Raw genomic sequence first — 20,214 nt, 5'->3', positions numbered from 1 at the left:
AGGGAAATATTTAATGTGATTTCCTATCCAGCCTCTCTACGGGCTCCGGATCCTGTCATTGGGAGTGATTTCTGAGGAAGGCACAAACTCAGACATATTATGTTGAAAACTGCATTTAATAAAGCCCACAGAAAATAATCCAATGTGATATTTCACTAGCCTCCCCCATAAATAATTCATTGTTTTTATGTGCCCTCATGCTGCCGTGGGGATTGGAACAGCTGAGTGTTTTCACAACGTATTTGTGTCCAATCTTCTGCGTATTGGGCGGACTCCAATCAAACCACAGTAAACATGCCGTGAATGTTTGTTGAGTCATCTGCTTATCAGCTAATCAAATGGCTTATTTGCATCACTGGAGCACAACACAGCTCTAGTTGAGTGTTTTTCAATTAATGGTTCATCTGTTTGATTGAATATGCAGCGGTGGTGATGTGATGAGGTCCACATGCTTTAATGTGCTCCATGTCCACTGCAGCTATCAGACTGCAGGGAATACATGTCCGGCTTCATCGTTTTCCCCAGGCACGATTTCATTTTATTTTATTGTATTGTCATGTTGGTGTGAGACCACACAAAAGACTCCATATACATTGTTTTGTAAAAGAACGAGAAAGTGCAAGTCATATGAGAATTTCAAAGGCAGAAGCCGGGACAGCGACATGGGCTGCCAGGGACTGGTGAGCAATCAGATAGGGCAGAATTGATGACCTGGCTCAGGATGGATTTCTTGGAGCGGGCTGCCAGACCGAGGTAATACTTTCAGGCTCTTATCAGCACTGGCATAAGCTGAGTGCTGCATCCCAGCGTCAGCTTATTATGAGAGTCCATGATGTGTGATTGCTTGTTCGGCCTTTGTGTGTCCCGAGGTCCGTGTGCACCGGACACAGCGAGGAGGAGAAGAGGAAGAAGGCCTCTGGCACGGAGAACCGGCCTTCCCAACTGGAAGCACATTGTGCACAAAAAGGTATTTGAAAGGTTTCCTGTGACTCGTGTAAGCTGGAGGTGTCAGGGAAGGAATTCTGCAAAGTTAAGCAGACAGACACGTGTCGTGCTTTTTAAAAGACAAATCAATGTTCAGCAACATTCAGCGTCTGAGAAGTGCATGTGATGCACACTGCAGTACAGCTGACTTCATCCAGCGGAGCTCAGAGGACCATCAAGTGCTGCTCACAGCAGGGACACGTCTGCTATTAGACACTGATTATGATCTTATGGGATATTTATCCTATAGGAGTTCAAAACCAATTAAGTTAAATAGCATTTTACAGTCGCCAATTCATAAACAGTAGATTGATTCTGCATGGTAATCACATTTAATTGTATTCTGGTGGCGCCATAACGCGTAACGTCTCCCTGCAGAGCAACTAGCGGCCGCCTGCTGGTGGAGGCGGTCTCCTCCGGAGAGGAGGCCGCCTCCACCTCTCCCCGAGCGGCCGGTACAACACCAAAGATCTCCCTCTGTGCTCCGCCACGGACATTTAGACCAGACGGCTTCTTCTGGTTCTGGTTCCGGGAGTAAACAACGTGGTTTGAGACGCTTGGACGCCGAGCGCGTCTCTATGGTAACAGACCCCAATTACCGATGATTGGCCAACCCGTGGGAATGTTCCTGTTCCCCCTGCGCGCTGATTGGTCGGTGGGCGGTCCGCGCCGCCTGACAGGCTGCAGCGTTCCGGGTTATTGTCAGTCTCCGCAGCTCGGCGCCAGGGCAGGACCGCATCCCGGAGCTGCCTGACGCAGCTAGCTCTCCATTCAGACTCCACCGGTTCCACTGGGTTAGGACACCAGGGCGAGTGGCTCGGAGAGTGTCCATCGAGCTCCCTCCTCAGCCTCAGCCGGACATCGGAGTCTGAAAAGACAAGACCCCGAGAGAGGCAGCGGACACCGCGGAGAAAGTGACGGGCGGAGCGGAGCCGGAACACCGGGATTCTCCATCGCATCAGTTTGGTGTATTTCAGGCAGCTGGTTTCCTCCAGGGTGCCGACGCACACATCCGATCACATGTCCAACAGTCGCGTGCTCCAGTTCCCCGCGGCCGTCTCTCGCGAGCAGGAGGACCCCTCTGAGCACATGCGTAACGGCGCTGGCTGCTGGAATACTGCGTAGCAGCTCGACCTCCCCGTCCCTCGGCTGCGCGTTTCGTTATTTGGAGATATCTACACGCGAACAGAGGAGCCTCCAAGACCTCCTCCCCGGTCCCGGGGCTGAAGGCTGAACGCCCGGAGCGCACTCGGTGCGCAATCCTTCCGAGGAAGATCCCGAAAAAAACCGAGTCGAGAAAAAAGGCAAAGCTTATTAACTTTACATGCTGGAGGCTAGAGTGTGGAATCTAATTCGCAGGGTTGCCGGTATATTTGCATCCCATTGGAAGAAGAGGATCCACTTGATCCACATTTGGCATCGACAAAGCAGCTGCTGGATGTCGGGGACCAGAATGAATCCTTTTTAATTCACACCACAGAAGCACGAGGCAGATCGGCGGATGCTACAATCTGCCTGGAGTTCGAGTCTGCACTACGGAGCAATTTATGGTAAATATATGTTATGCTCATGATTTTTTCTCTACGTCTTGCCGGTTCTGAGTGGTTTGGGTCATTCTTTGTAACCAGTATAGTTCCGGCCAGAGGACCATCATGACTCTCTTTCCCCAGGATCACATCGCGACGTGTCGGGGTTGAGTCTTTGTGTCCACGCGTGACCCGACATACAGCCAGTGTTGTCAAAGGGACTTGTTCCAGCGCGGACGGCTTCAGGGACTCGTTGTGGGGAGTGTTGCTCTGTTCCCGTGTTGCGCTGTTCCAGTGTTGCTCTGTTCCCGTGTTGCTCTGTTCCCGTGTGGGCAGCAGTGAAGTGAATGGTCGAGGGCATCGAGGCTCTGGAGCTGAAGGTGCGAGTTCCTCAACTGCGCGTCCCCGCGTGGTGTGGGGAGGGCGATGCTGCAATTAGTGCTCGTTCACCCTGGAGGATGACACGATCTCTGGCTGATGTCGCGAGAGGCTCGTTTTAAGGACCATTCGTCCAACGTGTCCCTGCCTGTGCTGCTTTGGGCTCTGGAGGCCGCGTGTGGCTGTGGATGTCACTGGTGTCATGTTGTATCTGATCTGCAGGCTGATAAAGCCGAGTGTGTTTCCACTGCTGTGAACTTTGAGCCTCGTGGGTTGCTGATGTTGAGTTGCACTATTTCGCTCCATCGCTCACACTGCACACAAACGAGCTGCGTTCTGCTGACTGCGCAGAGAACGCGCTGCGCACGCTGTGTTTCATCATTAGACGACACTCACAACGTGTCTTCCTCTCTCCAGACAGGCAGCTCGTGAATGTGATGAGGGCCCCTCCAGCAGGGCCGGCGCCCCCGCAGTCAGGCCCCCGCCGTCCGTATTGAATAAAACATCCGGTGATGTATGAGGCAGGGCTGCACCCGAGGGGGCTCAACTGCCTCATCTACTTCCTCCACTGCGCCGGTGACCTGCTGAGCAAATTGTGCTCATATTAGCTCTGCGGCTGCTCTTCACCTAAACAAATAGTCTTAAGCATAATGCTGGCCTTAACTCAACATGAAGGTGGAGCAGACACGATGCAGACGGGCCTTCATATCGGGTCACTGCCTTTTGCACATGGCTCTTGTTTTGCCTCTTTATTGACTGGCTGGATGTGAGATCTTTGTCCTGTAGCTCTGGACCTTCAAGCGTCCCGCTGCAACACAATGTCACAGCTCATCTTCCTCAGGTTTACTCTTCTTCATCGGCAAAAGTCCAGAAATAATCTTACAATGTTTCTGAAAGATATTTGTTCACACATCAGACATGTATTCTTTACTACTTTGCTTGCTGAAGAAATAATGAAAAACCTAAATTACAAAAGTAAAATCTGATTTACTATTTATTTGCTGTGAGGTGAAAGAAGAACGTATTTTAGTTTTGTAATAATAAAAGTAAACATAATACACCAAAAGAAGCCGATACCGTCATATGTGTTTAATCAATGTGCTACTTAAATTAAATAAATAAATACGATCAGTTTGATTGATTGATAGCGGTCGGGTCCCTTCTGCTTTATTAAAGCGCCTGCCTGAAGTGAAGAAGTGAGCTCATGAATATCCTTAAAGTCTCTGAAGTTTAATTTCCTGCACTGTGGATTAATCTTTTTTTAATCCCTGCATGGTTTGATTGTCTCAACACTTACCCAGAGGCAGCCACACTCATTTTGTCACTTTAAATGACTAAAATAGTAGGTGTGTGTGAGACTAAGGATCTACCACCCCTGAAGTGTCAACATGTCCATTATTGTGTGGATTCTATAAATGAAATGAAAGCTCTTCTTGTTCTTCACAAGTGAAACTATATTTTTAAATCAGAGGGACTGTCCACGAAGAAGAACAAACGCTGTGGATGTAAATAATCCTGGAGAACGTTCTCCTCCTGTGAGGAAAGGACCAGGCGGGCTGACGGAGGATCTGATCTCCTCGCAGGAAGCATCTGATTCCTGAATACAGCAGAGCAGCGTGAGCGTCTTCGCTCCTCTGATCGAAGCTCGTTTCTGAAGTCTTCCCCGGTCCTCGTCTCTCAGGAGACGAGGCTTCTCTTGTGTTCCTACGACATGATTTAATATCAACTCTGTTGTCCCTGCAGCTGGTTGACTCCTCGAGACGTGGAGACGAATAGAAACAGACATGAAACCATCGTGGAGACACACACACCCACACCCACCATACACCACACATACACAACACACCACCCACTCCACACATACACCCCACATACACAACACACCACACACACCACACCACACACACACCCTTCAGCCTGAAGAGCGGTGAACACATCGTTCCCAGCTCAGGTCTGAGTGTTGATTGGCTGTTTGAGTTCAGCATGAACAGGAGCGGTGGATGTTCGCGGTTCCTCGATGCTGCAACACGCCGCACGCCGCCGGCCCCCTGCCGGGCGCTCGGCCCTCCGCCCCCTGAGCCTCTCGTCACGCGCTGAAGACGCAGGCCTCCAGCAGACTGAGTGAGACGTGTCGGTGACCGTCTTCAACCTGTAGCGCCACAAGTACAGACGGCAGGCGTTTGATTGCATACACCCCCCCCCCCCCCCCGCGGTGTTTCTGATGAGCGCCGCGCCGCTCGTTACCCTGAGTTCCTGTTGCTGGGTTCACCTGACCAGCGCTCCGCTCGGCTGCGATGGTGGAGGCTGGCCGCTCTTCATCATGGTTATCTGGAGCCACTTAACGCGTGACGGACAGCGGCGACCTCCTCCCGTCAGACCGATGGGAGTCTCTTAATGTCCAGCCTCTCATCTGGAGAGGTGCGCAGTCGGTCCGCTCCCGAGCGAGGGAGGGAGGGAGGAGCGAGGGAGGGAGGCGCGCTCCTTCCACAGCGCTCACGGTCGAAGAAAGAGAATAAAGCAAATGGGACGAGCTCTCTAACAGCACATTTGCTCTCCTTAAAAACGATGGCGCTCCGGCTTCCTCCTGGTCACGTCGATCTGTTCTGGGAGACGGAGCCGGCTGCTGTGAAGTCACCAGCGCCATCGATCTCCAGGAGGAGGAGAGGAGGAGAGGGACACTCTGTCCTCTTCAAGCGTGACCATCATAACATGAAGTCCTGTTCCTATCAGCCTCTGCTCCTCTTCTTCAGCCTCTCTGGAGGCCGTGTTTGATTTGCTATTGTTGCTCGCCATGTTTCACATTATCAGCTGAACTCTTTATTGCCTGTTTTCCGCGGCAGACGCCCGAGTGTTTTATCTCCGGCCTCTGATTAATCTCTCCCTGTATGCTGGTGTACTTTCATCTTGAACGGGAGATATCTGATTCTCCTCGGCTATTGAGGAAGATCAAACTTTAATGGAACAAGGAACTGCACATCGTCCTAATCTCCATCTCCCAGCATTGTGGTTGACTGCTCTCCCTCGGGCTTCAGAGCTCTCTGCAGAAGCAGGAAATACATCAGGCAGATAAGGTGTTTCCTCGTCACGCGCTGGTGATTTATTCCCTGCAGACGGTGGCCAGCGCTTTGCGCTGCTGCTGTTTGATTACCTGGATGAAGAAGCAGTGGGAGAGACGGGGGGTTGATGGACACTTACAAAAGAATATCCTGCATGACACACGTGTGTGGAACTTTTCCACAAGCTTTAATTGGGCTTTCTTCACAGTTCAGTCATTCAGGAGAAAACATGCTCGCCCTCTCTCTTTATTGACATGCAAGAAGCGAGGCCGTGTGTGATCTGTGTCACCGGTAAGTAGCAGCCTGGAGGAGAGAGGCAGTCGGCTGCAGCCTGGAAGAGGCAGTCGGCTGCAGCCTGGAGGAGAGAGGCAGTCGGCTGCAGCCTGGAGGAGAGAGGCAGTCGGCTGCAGCCTGGAAGAGGCAGTCGGCTGCAGCCTGGAGGAGGCAGCCGTCTGCGAGGCTGTCAGGTTCGATGCGTTTGATCGCTCCGCAGTCAATCCAGGAATTATCTATTGACCGCGGCTCCCTCCATCCAGCTCCTCCCCATCTCTGAATCATGGTCCACATGATGCCGCCCCGCATCCGACTGTGACTGGCTGGATGCATATTGTTGCAAATGGATCACACTTATGGAGTGTCACACCTCCCACAGACTGTGTGTGTCAAAAAGAGGCTATTACCCAATTCTAAGAAGGTTGTGGAAGGTAATGAAATCTCCACTGACTGGAGAAAACAATGTTGTCTGGTCCGGACTGTAATTGCAGAAGCCACATCAGCATTTTCCTAAAGCAACACGATTTAATAAAACTCTGGAGATGTTTATCATTTATTGCCAGGCATGGCGGCCGCATCGGAGAGAAGCTGCGGCCCGACAGATAAAACTCATTCAATTTGTTGAATTTTAACCAAGCCGGAGACCGTTTGCATGAGCTGGGTCCGACCCACAGGGAGACGAGTGTGTGTTAGTATGGGGCTGCTGCAGGTCAGCTTATTAACATCAAGAAACATTAATCTAGAGAGGAGGAGCCTGGGATGCCGTCCTTTTCTACTGAGTTATTATTTGTGTCTAGAAAGAGTTTGAAATCCACGGGATATTAGGCCCCGAGGCCAGAGAGCCGCTGTGTGCCTCCACACAACATAGGAACATTGACATGAGGACATGTCTGGAGACACACACACACACACACACACACACACACACTCCAGCCCTGTTTTATTACCTCCTGCCTGCTGCTGGAATTGCTTTCCTCCCTCGAGTGAGCCAGGCAAAGCCGGCTTTATTGTGTTAACCTATTTGTGTGTCAAGAGCGATTGCAGCGTTCTTTATCTCTGTTTGTATTCGGACGGGGAGACGAGAGAGAGAGAGAGGGGCAGAGAGAGAGAGGGAGAGCGGGGGAGAGAGAGAGAGAGGGGGGGAGAGAGAGGGAGAGAGAGAGGGGAGAGAGAGAGAGAGAGAGGGAGAGGGGGGAGGGAGAGAGGGAACGAGAGAGGGGAGAGAGAGAGAGGGGGGAGAGATAAGGGGAGAGAGAGAGAGGGGGAGAGAGAGAGGGGGGGGGGGGAGAGAGAGAGGGGCATAGAGAGAGGGAGAGGGGGGAGAGGGGAGAGAGAGAGAGAGAGGGGAGGGAGGGGAGAGAGAGAGAGAGGAGAGGGGGGAGAGAGAGGGGGGGAGGGGAGAGAGAGGGAGAGGGGAGAGAGGGGAGAGAGAGGGAGAGGAGGGGAGAGAGAGAGAGGGAGAGGAGGGCAGAGAGAGAGGGGGAGAGAGTGGCAGAGCAAAAGAGGGAGGGGTCTGGGGGGGGGGGGCAGATCCAGGAGCCACCGGAGACGGATGGTCGCTCACCTCGCTCCACTCCATAATGACTGGTTGCTTAGCAATAAGCCACCGCCCACTTCCAGACTTGCATCCAGAGAAATCATTTCTTTTTTTCTAAAGGATTTCATATATAATTATAAGCCCTCGCACTCCCATTCTTTGAAATCTGCCTTAATGGGACTTTTCATTTATTTAGCCGAGTGGGTTGAGGGTGTGAGATGGAATTGAGCGTGTGTGTGTGTGTGTGTGTGTGTGTGTGTGTGTGTGTGTGTGTGTGTGTGTGTGTGTGTGTGTGTGTGTGTGTGTGTGTGTGTGTGTGTGTGTGTGTGTGTGTGTGTGTGTGTGTGTGTGTGTGTGTGTGTGTGTGTGTGTGTGTGTGTGTGTCAGTTGGTGGAGTTTGACCAGGATAACGACGAGGCCAAAGCTATATTTCCTCCTTGAGAGCTGCTGCTGTTCCACCTTTGACCTCCTGTATCGCTGCATTCAAATGGATGCATCTGCACACACACTTAAATATTCCCCTTTTTGATAGGCGAGCAGAGGCTATGAGTGCTTCTTCTTGTGAGCTCTTAGTTTTATTAACATTTTTATTGAGTTGGACAAATTGCTGACCTTTTGTGGCGTAATAAATAGCCGGCCTGCTCCGGAAGAGAGCGTTTGGGCGTGACTGGCGTCTGTCCAAGCCGTTTAACTGCTGATTTGCAGTGTGTTTATTCAGCAGGTGACAGCATTTAATACCGCAGAGTGTTCCAACGCTTCAATTATTTTTCAACAGTTTTTTCTCAAATTCGACTCGTACAGCGGGTCGGTCATCTGGTGTTGACCCGCTCCGTTCTCCTGCAGGCCGCCATCTCTTGAGATAACGGTGTTTAAGTGGCAGGAGAAAGGTGTGCTATCTGACCACAACCAGTTCAACTGTTCATCAGCAACACACTGATGTTGGCACAAAGTCCCGAGTCGCTCCAACGCTCAGCCAATTATCCTTCTTGCTGTTGAAAATAGATTTACCAAGAAGTACCAAAACAAATGATTTCAATTCTCTGTGAAGTTGATGTTCAACTTAGTTTCTGATGAAGTTGTGGATGCTCAGACTTCCTGGCTTCGTTCGATGTTGTGATCAGTGGAGTTGGTATTGCTTCATTTCTGGAGAGATCAATTACAATTCACAAAACAATCTGTTTCGTTGATGCAGCTTCTCCGTTGCGCCGCGTCCCCATCTGGGCTCTCGCTCCACATCCAGACTCATGCTCCATTGCTGAGAGTGACAGCTTTGCATGTCCTGGGAACTCCACACAGAGAAACTAAACATACAGCGCTCTCGCCAGCCCGTCTGCGTGGCATGCTTCTGTGGCTGCGTCTCGGGGAACAGCTGTCCAGCTGTCACCGCAGCCAGTCAGCCGCTCTCCGAGGAACATCTGTAGAGCCCGGCGGCGGCGGGGCGGCCGGGCGCTCGCCGCCGTCCCCAAAGACCGCCGGCGTGTCGAGGCTTCCGGCCGCACGACACGCCGACCGCAGCGCGGGGCGGAGCCTGAAGGTCGTCTGCTCCGGGGCCTCAGAGGCCTCAGGGCTCCAGCTTGTTGCCAGAGCTCCGACTAAACGTGCAGCCAAAGGAAAGCACAGCGCATGATGTCATCACAAACAGGCCTCTGTGTGTGTGTGAGTCTGTGTGGGAGTCTGTGTGTGTGTGAGTCTGTGGGAGTCTTTGTGTGTGAGTGTGTGTGTGTGTGTGAGTCTGTGTGTGTCTGTGGGAGTCTGTGTGTGTGTGTGTGAGTCTCTGTGTGCATGTGTGTGTGTGTGTGTGTGAGTCTGTGTGTGCATGTGTGTGTGTGTGTGTGAGTCTGTGTGTGTGTGTGTAAACAAAATCCCAGCGAGCAAGGTGCAATGGCCTGGAACTGACGAGAACCCACTGGGAGAGTCCTTGATGTAGCTCCCCTCCCCCTCCCCCCCTCCCCTCCCCCCCCCTCCCCCTCCCCACCATCTTTTCCTCCTGTTCAGTGTTTCTTCACTTGTGGTTCATCTGTGTCTTCAGCTTCTGTCTTGTTTTCATACGTGGCTGGTCGGTCTTGGGAGGAGGAAAGGCTTCTTGAATGTGTCCTTATCAATGCGGCGCCTCTTCTTGTTGTCTTGAGGAGCCTTCGAGCTCTTTCCCCGTCTTCTCAGGCTCCTCCCACAGCCAGCTGTAGGCTCCTCCCACAGCCAGCTGCCGCCGCCTCCCGGCGGGGCCAGGTTTGATGGATCCTGTTTCCTGGAGCTGAGCGAATGCCTGTGTGTCTCAGACTCTCACTTAAAGCTTGTCTTTTGGTGTCCATGTTGTTCTCTGGTGACGGCGCCGTGCTGCCGGTTGTAACGGGGATGGAGAGGAAGACGTTTGGTGATTACACATTCTGTGATGATTGAGGGCTGAAGCCAGCAACTTGAGGCAAAACCAAATTCCATATGTCTGCAGTGCGATGGCTCCGCCCACAGCGAGTTACACTCAAACAGCCCCGACGACGACGACAGGGGCGTCTGCTGCTCGTGATTATCGCCTCATCATTCAGACCCATTGAGGCTGCTGGGCCTGAGGGCGGGGCCTGAAAGCCGACTTGGTAACCGTGACGATGCTCTCTTCTCTTCGCCTTGTTTTCACACTTTTTTTCCGCTGTCACAGAAACCTCCCTGATTGCTTCTCTGCCAACACAGCATCCTCTTAATCCTTTAAATAATCTCTGACCCCACCTGATGACCCTGTGGGCTCTCTGACCCCACCTGATGACCCTGTGGGCTCTCTGACCCCACCTGATGACCTTGTGGGCTCTCTGACCCCACCTGATGACCTTGTGGGCTCTCTGACCCCACCTGATGACCTTGTGGGCTCTCTGACCCCACCTGATGACCCTGTGGGCTCTGACCCCACCTGATGACCCTGTGGGCTCTCTGACCCCACCTGATGACCTTGTGGGCTCTCTGACCCCACCTGATGACCTTGTGGGCTCTCTGACCCCACCTGATGACCCTGTGGGCTCTCTGACCCCACCTGATGACCTTGTGGGCTCTCTGACCCCACCTGATGACCTTGTGGGCTCTCTGACCCCACCTGATGACCTTGTGGGCTCTCTGACTCCACCTGATGACCTTGTGGGCTCTGACCCCACCTGATGACCTTGTGGGCTCTCTGACCCCACCTGATGACCCTGTGGGCTCTCTGACTCCACCTGATGACCCTGTGGGCTCTCTGACCCCACCTGATGACCTTGTGGGCTCTCTGACCCCACCTGATGACCCTGTGGGCTCTCTGACCCCACCTGATGACCTTGTGGGCTCTCTGACCCCACCTGATGACCTTGTGGGCTCTCTGACCCCACCTGATGACCCTGTGGGCTCTCTGACTCCACCTGATGTGCTTATTGATCCCTTTCCATGTGGGAGGAACAGGCTTTCTTCATTTTTCCAAACGGCACAACAGTGGCATATTCCAAAATGGCCCAACCTGACGTGTCGGCCTCTGCTCGCCCTTTGTCCTCAGGCCTGAGCAGACGACCTTTGCCCTCAGGCCTGAGCAGACGATGTTGGAAGGAAACACAAACCAGAATGAAGCGGCGGTGTCCTTGTACGGATGTGTGTTTCCACACCCCAGAGAAAGGGCGTGGCCTCAGCCCCGACACGCCGCTCTGCTCTCTGAGGTCACCGGCTCGGCGTCGGTGTTTGATGAGCTGTGATTGGTGAACATTCCCAGTCGGTAGGAAGTCTCTGTGTGAGTCTCTGTTCTTGTGGTTGTTCATGTAGGACGGCGGCATGACGCCTCCTGGTTGGTAATGAGAACCTTCCTGTGCAAAATAGCCCCATAAACCTTTGAAGGATGAGGAGCATCTGGTGGCTCGGCCGTCGGGATGTTTACGACTCAAAGAATGTGACGTTCTGGGATCATGGCGTCTCCACGTCTTTGTCTGGCGTCCTGGGAGCCAGTGAGGCGGCCCCATGAAGTGACTCATTGACTCCCAGGTCCGAGCCTCATGAAAGCACCACTGCTGCTCAATGGAAATGGATATCCTTCCCTCCAGAGCGCTGCTCAGTGAGCCTCTTCACACGGCTCGGCCCCGAGCGGTTCTCCACAGAACATCCTCCATTAATAACGACTTCAGAACAACGCCAGACCGTTGTTTTCTCACGTGATGTTGCTGCGAGGATATTGAGAGTTTGAACAATACGGAATCAATGAAGCATTTTTTATTTATTTATTTCAGAACTAATCGTGGTTTTAAACAGCAGTTTCACATTCAAGTGATTCCAACAGATTCCTGAGGGCTCAGCAGTCAAGGTGTCGTGGACCAGCGCCTCACTGCAGCTTCAGCTGCACCATGAAGGGAACGCGTTCTGTCCACTGCAGCTCTGTTTCCTCACAACACAGGGGTGTCTTCTTCTTCTTCTTCTTGTTGTTTGCAGGTTAAACACAAACACTGCCGGTCCCAAAGAGGTCCTCTGGGTTCCTCCGGTTTCAAAGCGCTCGCCTGTCAGAGCGCGGCCCCTCCCCCTCTTGACCTGCTGCCCCATTGTTTCCAGCGGGATGGGGGGGAGCGATCCTTCACTCAATGGCCTCCATCTGTTGACTGCGTGACTCTGGGTTACAGGCGGGGCTTCTGCTCCGTCTGCAGGGTGTGAAAGGAGCGATCTCAGGGGGCTTCCTGAATAGGGCTTTAAAACTGCAGAAGCAGGGTGTTGTGATGCCCCTCCACCCCTCCACCCCTCACACCCCACCCTTCCACCCGCCATCAGCCCAGCCCGCCGGGTGTGTGCAGGATGAGAGGCCTTCATTGTGCCTGTTCACAGGCCCCTAGGCAACAGGGTCACCTTGTCCCCAAACAAGTGCTGCCCTCAGTGGGATTGTTGGCACTACACGCCTGTGTGTGTGTGTGTGTGTCTGTCTGTGTGTGTCTGTGTGCATACATGCATGTTTGAGCATGAGAATGCATCATCAGGAAGGGGGCAGAGGCCTGGCTGCGAGGACATCTCTTTCACACCGTTCAGAGGGCGTCTCAGAGACTCTGAGCGCTGCTCCTCAGGTCAAGAGGTCAAGCTGCTCCTCAGGTCAAACTGCTCCTCAGGTCAAGAGGTCAAGCTGCTCCTCAGGTCAAACTGCTCCCGCTGCATGTCGACCATCAGGCCTGCTGATCTGATTTGTATTTATCTTGTATAAGGAAGAGGGAGAGAGAGAGAGAGAGGGAGGGAGAGACCACAGACCTTCATGTGTGAAGGCCTGAGGAGCGATGAGGTCAGTAGGTCAGTGCGTTTGCTCCTCTGACCTCGCCGTCTGACGCTCCGGGGTTTCTGCTGTGTTGTGGTCTCACTCGACATGGGGCAGCAGGTGCTGTCATAGTTTATTTTGATAACATGTGCAGAGGAAGTCTTATGCTTTAAATTAATACATATAGAAAGATATTATCATAGGAAATATTAGGGAGGGGTTCTGTTTACTCTATGCAATGGAAATAAGTCATGAATGTTAGTATTTCAGATTGTGGAAGCCGGTTGAAGCCGTGAAGTGACAATAACAGACAGGACTTTTATTGTGAAAATACTTGTTTAGCAACTTGACCGGAAGTGACGTTTTGACCCGGGGGTCGTGACCTTTGACCCTGGCTGTGAACCCAGAGCAGTGGCGGGCAGACGTGTCCTTGTCTGCGATGGAGTCATGTGTGTGTGTGTGGTTCTGTCTGCACAGACCTGGACTAACTGGGTTTATGGTCCGCATTCAGGCCCCGATACCAATTATGCAAACTATTAATAATGTAAGGAGGACAGTCTTTTATAATTTAATCCTAAAGTAATAGATTCTATGAACAATGCATGAGAGGAGCTTTATAGATGGAGCGAGAGTTTGTGTCCATCACCGATGCAGGGGGATGGTGCTCTGGCCTCATGCTTCAGGAGGTGATGACCACGGAGCCCCTCACAGCTGGACCAGCCACCGATCACAAGAGGAAGGAAACTGGTGAAATGAAACCGGTTTCAGATTTCCTGACCTAACTTGAACAGCCGTCTGTGAAGCGTTCTGTTGGGGAGCTCCTCTTCGTGGGCTTCTCCTCCCGGTGCTTCTCTCCGGTTGTTTCGTCTCGTGTGTTCCGGCGTGGAGCAGGAGGCCTGCAGCGGTGCAACTTCACGGCTCCTGCAGCAGGCAGACCTTCGACCGGCCTCGTGTTCCTCCCAGGTGAAAAGCAAAGTGATGGGTTTTTTCTCACAAAGCAACCATTTGCAGTGTTTCCCTTTTTAAACTTTACAGGCATTTTGTCCTAATTGTGTCGCTAAACAGTTTTTCTGCATCACGGCTTTTAAAGAGGACAGATAGCAGTTGAGTTTCCCTCTGTCGTTGTGATTTGCTTCAATAGTTACAGGTAGAGAACTGCAGAGATTCAGATAGCAGCCCGGAGACGGCGCTGCGCTTATTAATGTGCTGGATTGAAAAGGCCAATAAAAAGTGGAACCCTCATGAAGCTTATATGGATTTTAAGTTCTGCCTCTGAGGTAAATTCCTTGTCTTTTTGATGTCATGGTTGCCTTTTTATGGAATAAATCCAACGGGCGTAATCGATCATCTCCGTGGAAAGGTCAAGAGGAGAAGCTCTGGTGTTTGAAGTGCTTCTCCCCGGGAGGAGTGCCAGCAATGTGACACCTCCTCTGAGTGGGCGGCGGCGGGGAGATTAGTGACGGACAGGGTGGCCCGGGGGCGGTTAAGGGAGATTCAGCTCTAAATACTCTGCGGATATCAGAGAGAGAAATTATAAACGGCCTTCCCCCAAATCCCAATTTTCACCAGAAAAGCATATTAATAGATTAAAAAAAGAATATTTCAAAAAGAAATGAGGGGGTGTAAGGTCAGTGCAAAGTTTCTGCTCCTGTTGCTGGAGCTACTTGGAGTCTCATCGCTCTGCAGTCTGATCTGGAGTGGCTGTGGGCAGCATCTGGGCTCTGAGCTGAAACGGGGCTAATCCTCCATCCAGGGAGAGACAATTACCAGCCTGCTCCCTCATGCTAATGGAATCTCTAACTAGATCCTACAGAAAGAGGAGAAAATAGACAGAGGAAGAAGAGAAGCAGGGACAATGGTGCAGAAAGATGACCCAACTAAAATGGGTTTTTAGATTACCATTTAATTATTGATAGAGCCCCAGTTGTAAGGCCTAAGCTCAGGATCTGGAGAGCATTTTCTGAGAGAGGAGATAGATTATCAAGTTATTTTGGTGTGTCGGGCCAGGAAGCTGCTGAGACGGGACCGATGTCACCGACATCAGCAGCTGGGTGCCAGATACTCTGCCTCTCACCTTTTTGTCACCTGCCTCCAGCAAGGTGTCGGGAGTGGTTTTAAATTGCATTAATATGCAGGAATTTATAGATTGCCTCCCTTGGCATCTCTGCAGGGAGGGGAGGAGAGTATTACAGTCTCCATCTGCACTCATCTCCTGTGAAGGACGAAGCAGGAGCTGGTCTTCAGGAGGACGATGTCTCCCTCTGGTTGTTTGATGAGCCGTGAGTCCCATAAAGGAAGCTCCTCTTCAATCAATTCAACCACTTTGTCCAACTTCCTTCATGCAGCCGACCTGCAGGCGCCTGCTTCCCGACCGCCGCTCTGCAGCCGGGGGGCGGACGGTTCACGTCTCCTGTCAGACGTCACGGCTCCTCCGTCATGTGAGAGACCAACACATCAATCAAAGGAGGAGATCACGACCTCGCCGCTCAGCTCCCTCTGCGGAGGGTCAGACTGGCCGACGCCCCTTATCGCCGTGCTTTTGTCACGGAAAGCGTTGGCCATTTTGAATCATTACGACCAGACCGTTTGTTCCCTCTCCCGTGACACCGGGAGCTTGCCGGTGGAGACGGGGGATCGATGCGCGGCTTCGGGTCGTGCATCGCGGCTGCAGGCCGCGGCTCCGCGGCTCGCGTTGGGTTTCTCAGGCCCGTCAGAAGGACTTCTCGGATGGCTGGTGCCGTCTGAGCCTCGAGCCAGAGGCCGGTGACCAGCAGACGCCTCCCACCCGGTCCAATCGGATTCCCTCTGCTGGCACGGCCGGCATGAGAGGAGCGCGATGGCGACAGCGGAGAGCACACATGGCGGAGCAACGGGAAAGCCGAGCCGACAGGAACGGCAACGAGGAGAGAAGACGAGGAAGGAGCGCCGGCTCCTCCTCCAGCGCGCTGCTGTCATCCTCCCTTCTCGTCCGGAATATCCAGCAGAGCAAAAATGTCTTTGTCACACTTCAAGTCTATCAAACGAGATCCGTGGCGACATGTCGGCGGAGCACCGACTGCCTCGTGGGCTTCGGCACACTCGGGTTACGCATGAGCGACCCGTGGAGCCTCCTCCGGACCGGGGTCACCTGAGGTTGCAGAGCGGGGAGAAGAAACCACATTGTTTGAATTTCATTATATTCCATTGATTTATTGAGCAGCCATTAATAAGCATACGTTTTGAGGCCGCTTGGCGTGAAGGTTTCCTCTCCTCCTCTGTTCTCTCGCTCCATTTCATCATCAATTGACGTGAGCCTTTCTTTGAAGTTCAGGATCCACGCTGAGGAACGACAGCCCAACAACAAAGAGCACAAAGCAACCAGACGACGAGACTGTTTGAATATTCAAGTGAGGACGGCGGAGGAGAGGCCCGGCTGCGTGAAGCCGTGAATGGACCTGTCGGCGACAGAAAGGCGTGCGTCACATCGGGAGAAGACATGGTAGCAATATCAACAATGCTTTACAAATGGTATGGAATAAGGTTTTCTGGGGGAATATAAATCCTGGCATGAAAACCAAGCAGCACAGCTCATCTTTCACATGTGGCTGAAGTTCGTGATTTATGTTGGAAATTCTCCGTGGTTTGTTCTGTTGAGAGTGATATTAAAGGACTTTTGAATGCAGACACATTTGTCTTCAATTAATTAGAATTTAAAATGAACCTTTGTGGAGGTGTTTAGTCGACATCAGTTCTCCGGTAAACTCCAGCTCAGCGTGTCACACGCAGCGTCTCTGAGTGGAGTGAGACGACGCTGAGGCCCCGCCTCCTGCAGCGGAGGCCGAGGCGCTGCAGGAGGCGGGGCTCCCTGTGGGTCGTCTGACCATCTCAGCCACGCGCTCGTCGCCCTCAGCACGCCGCTCTCTGGATCAGAAACACAAGGCCGTGCTCACGAGGGGTTGTTACGCTGGTTGCTCCTGTTCTACATCTCATTGTTCAATGTGGATTTAAAGGCAAACACTAAAGTGTGTGCCACTATTTGAAGCTATAAATAAAAGGTCATAGTTATTGTGGCGTGCTGTGCATTCAGACTCTTTGTCGTATTTCAGTGTTGAGCTTCAAGCTTGTTTCTGAAATAGTTTCCATGATGTTGTGGATGTTCTCGGTCCTCAGCCTCTGTTGGAACCGTCTGCAGCCTGGTTCTCCCTCTACAGCAGTGGTCCCCAAACTAATGGTGCGTTCACACCGGACGCATCGAAAAAATTCTCTACGCGTCTGACGCAGCAGTCTTCACACGCGTCGAAAAAAGGGTGTTCACACCGGACACGTCGGGGGCGGAGTAATAAATGAGTCGAGGAACCACAGGACCGCAGAGTACTTCCACTTTTTAGTGGACTGAGCTGCACTCCCACTGCGCTTCTCGCTGCTCTCTCTCTCTTCTCTCTTTGATACGTGTCTCTGAGACTTTTCCACCTACGGCGGCAGATCTCCTCTGCCATGAAACACATATGCCGGCGGTTGGTTGATAGTAAAGTACAACAAATAGCGAGAATAAAAGCAAATACATACATTCAAAACTTACCAGGTAGTCCCACGGCTTCTCCGACCTTGTTCCACGCTTTATCTTTATAGCTCCGGTTTCGGTAAGCATAAAGAGTTGTATCGTAAAGTTCGGGGTGCCCACAGACAGCGACAAAAATCTTTTCCTCCATTTTCTAAACCGGCAGGACGATGACGAGCGGAGCTGCTCAACGCTGATTGGTTGACGCAACTATGACTCACGCGTCTTTGCTGCCAGAGTTGGGAAATTTGAACTCGCGCGTCAACGAGCTGCGTCTGTTCGCGCTGTTCGCTGAGTTCGCCCCGCGACAAACCCTCTGTTCGTGCTGCTTCAAACGCGTCTGACGTGCTGCTCGCTGGAAAATACGCAGCTACGCAGCTTCGACGCAGCTTTGCATTGACTTAACATGTAATCTCGACGCGCGTCAAAATTTTGACGCGTCCGGTGTGAACACACCATAAGGCTCGCGGGCTAGATACGGCCCGCCTCCACATTTGGCCCCGCCCCCTGAACAATACCAGAGACGCATTCTGATTTATGTTTCAGTCTGGCCACGCAGATCCTCGACGAGCTGTCAACGGAATAATGGAGAGAAGGTTAGGTAGGAGGACAATTGAGAGGGTTTTTAATATTTGGTTATGTGGCTTTCTGGAAAACAAGACATGTTTACATTTAGGCACCCTGCGGTCGTCACACTGTTACACCCTGACCCCGGCCCCATCAGAGAAGGGAACAGTTGGGGACCCCTGCTCTCCATCCCTGACACGTCCCTCCTCGGTCACACACACATTCTGAAAGATCTTTATCTGATCGGTGGAACAATAAATACTTTGTCAGATTGTTGAATCCGTGTCAAAACCCTCAGTGTGAATGAAGAGTCCACATGTCAGGGCCCTCTGATCAGGGCCCTCTGGTCAGGGCATCGTTTTCATTACCAATCTGTGGCGCTGGTGCCAAGTGGACCCGAGGGACGCTCACTCGCCCCGACAGCACCACCCACAGCGAGAGGTCCGACACGGCCGTGTGATTGGTGGACAGGCCCCACGAAGGCTTCCGTTTACCTGGAACGCTGCTCAGGCAGGGACTGGAAATATATCATTAAATACAGATTTATATTAACATGTTTTCATCGGAGCTTCAAAAGCCCTCCTCCCAGTATTTGTACCACCTCCAGATTCATCTGAATGTAATTTCCATTCTTCGTATTTCAGCCATTGGCCCGTTCTGCATGTTGACTGCCGCACAGACACGAAGCGGCGCCGCCTTCTGAGGCCGTTGTTTCCCGGTAATGAGACCTCGGCAGCACCGAGATGCAGCCGCCGTCTGTGAAGTCAATTAGTCCTCATCGCCATTACAGGCTTGACATCAGTGAGGCAGCGTGGTCTGATTAGAGATGACAGACGACTCGCTGCTCCTGGCCTGCCAGACATTCCTCTGTCGACGCTGGACTAGAGAACGCTAACAGCAGAGTGCGTTTGCCAAGATGCCCGTCATCCTCAGAGAAGCCTCTTAACGATAAGACTGCACAGCGTACGAGCTTTGATAAGCCCCAACAACAGTGAGACGCTGCCTCCTGTCACGGAGCAGCAGGCGCTCGCACACAATGGCCGTTTGTTGTGCAGCTTATTTATTGTGCGTGAGGTTGTGCAGCGCTGGTGGGTGAGTGCATGCAGGGCTGGTATTGTTTGTGAATCATAGCTGTTGTCGTGGAGCGGGGGGGGGGGGGGGGGGTTGTTCACAATGCCGTCCTTCTGCCGGGCGCCGCCAACGGCCCCCAGAACGTCTGTTTGTGTGTTGAGTTGTGAGTGCATCAGGGTCGGCGAACGTCACCCTCTCATTGTGTGGCGCCTCCAAGTGGACCCGCTTCAGAGCAGGTGTGTGTGTGTGTGTGTGTGTGTGTGTGTGTGTGTGTGTGTGTGTGTGTGTGTGTGTGTGTGTGTGTGTGTGTGTGTGTGTGTGTGTGTGTGTGTGTGTGTGTGTGTGTGTGTGTGTGTGTGTCTTTTGAATAAAGAGTATGGGTGCAAATTATTTAGTGCGTCTGTGTGGAGAGCACCGCGCTGAAGCGTTTTACAGCCGGTCCTCCCTAATGGAGCCTTTCACTCTCTCTATTCATGTGACGGGGGGGGGGTTAGGGGGCCGAGGCAGAGCCTCGTTACAGAGAGAGAAAGGGTTCGAGCGTGTCGATTGGATTAACTTGTTTGGGCTTATTAAGAGGGGAGACACAGCAGCTTGTTAAAAGCACTGCATGGGGCGTGGGCAGGGTCACTATTCAATTAGGCCGAAGCCCCGCCTCCGCTCACGGTGCGGCCGCTCCTCCACCGGCAGACTGAACTATATAATACGGTATATATTATACATATGTATATATTTAATAATATATATATATGTATATATATATACACATATATATAATATATACTGTATATATATGCATATATATGTATATATATATGTGCATATATATACATATGTATATATATATATGTATATATACATATGTATATATATATATGTGTATATACATACAGGACTGTCTCAGAAAATTAGAATATTGTGATAAAGTTCTTTATTTTCTGTAATGCAATTAAAAAAACAAAAATGTCATGCATTCTGGATTCATTACAAATCAACTGAAATATTGCAAGCCTTTTATTCTTTTAATATAGCTGATTATGGCTTACAGCTTAAGAAAACTCTAAAAT

General features: G+C 51.8%; 1 protein-coding gene across 4 annotated transcripts in view; it reads left to right on the top strand.

The window, feature by feature from the left end:
* The first annotated feature begins 880 nt into the window (after positions 1-880).
* Positions 881-20,214, top strand: part of fam222aa (family with sequence similarity 222 member Aa) — a 47,988-nt gene continuing 28,654 nt past the window's right edge. For 2 of the 4 annotated variants that reach the window (XM_056418340.1, XM_056418337.1), the window contains exon 1: positions 1,571-2,534. The gene's annotated coding sequence lies outside the window, so the exon portion shown is untranslated. Of the gene's footprint in view, positions 968-1,570; positions 2,535-20,214 lie in introns of those variants that run through there. The other 2 variants (XM_056418343.1, XM_056418342.1) reach the window with 2 other exon arrangements.

Source organism: Pseudoliparis swirei, chromosome 7 (genome assembly GCF_029220125.1).
Source record: "Pseudoliparis swirei isolate HS2019 ecotype Mariana Trench chromosome 7, NWPU_hadal_v1, whole genome shotgun sequence".
Lineage (NCBI taxonomy): Eukaryota > Metazoa > Chordata > Actinopteri > Perciformes > Liparidae > Pseudoliparis > Pseudoliparis swirei.
The sequence above is the reverse complement of the archived record's forward strand: the minus strand, read 5'-3'. Positions and strand labels throughout refer to the sequence as shown.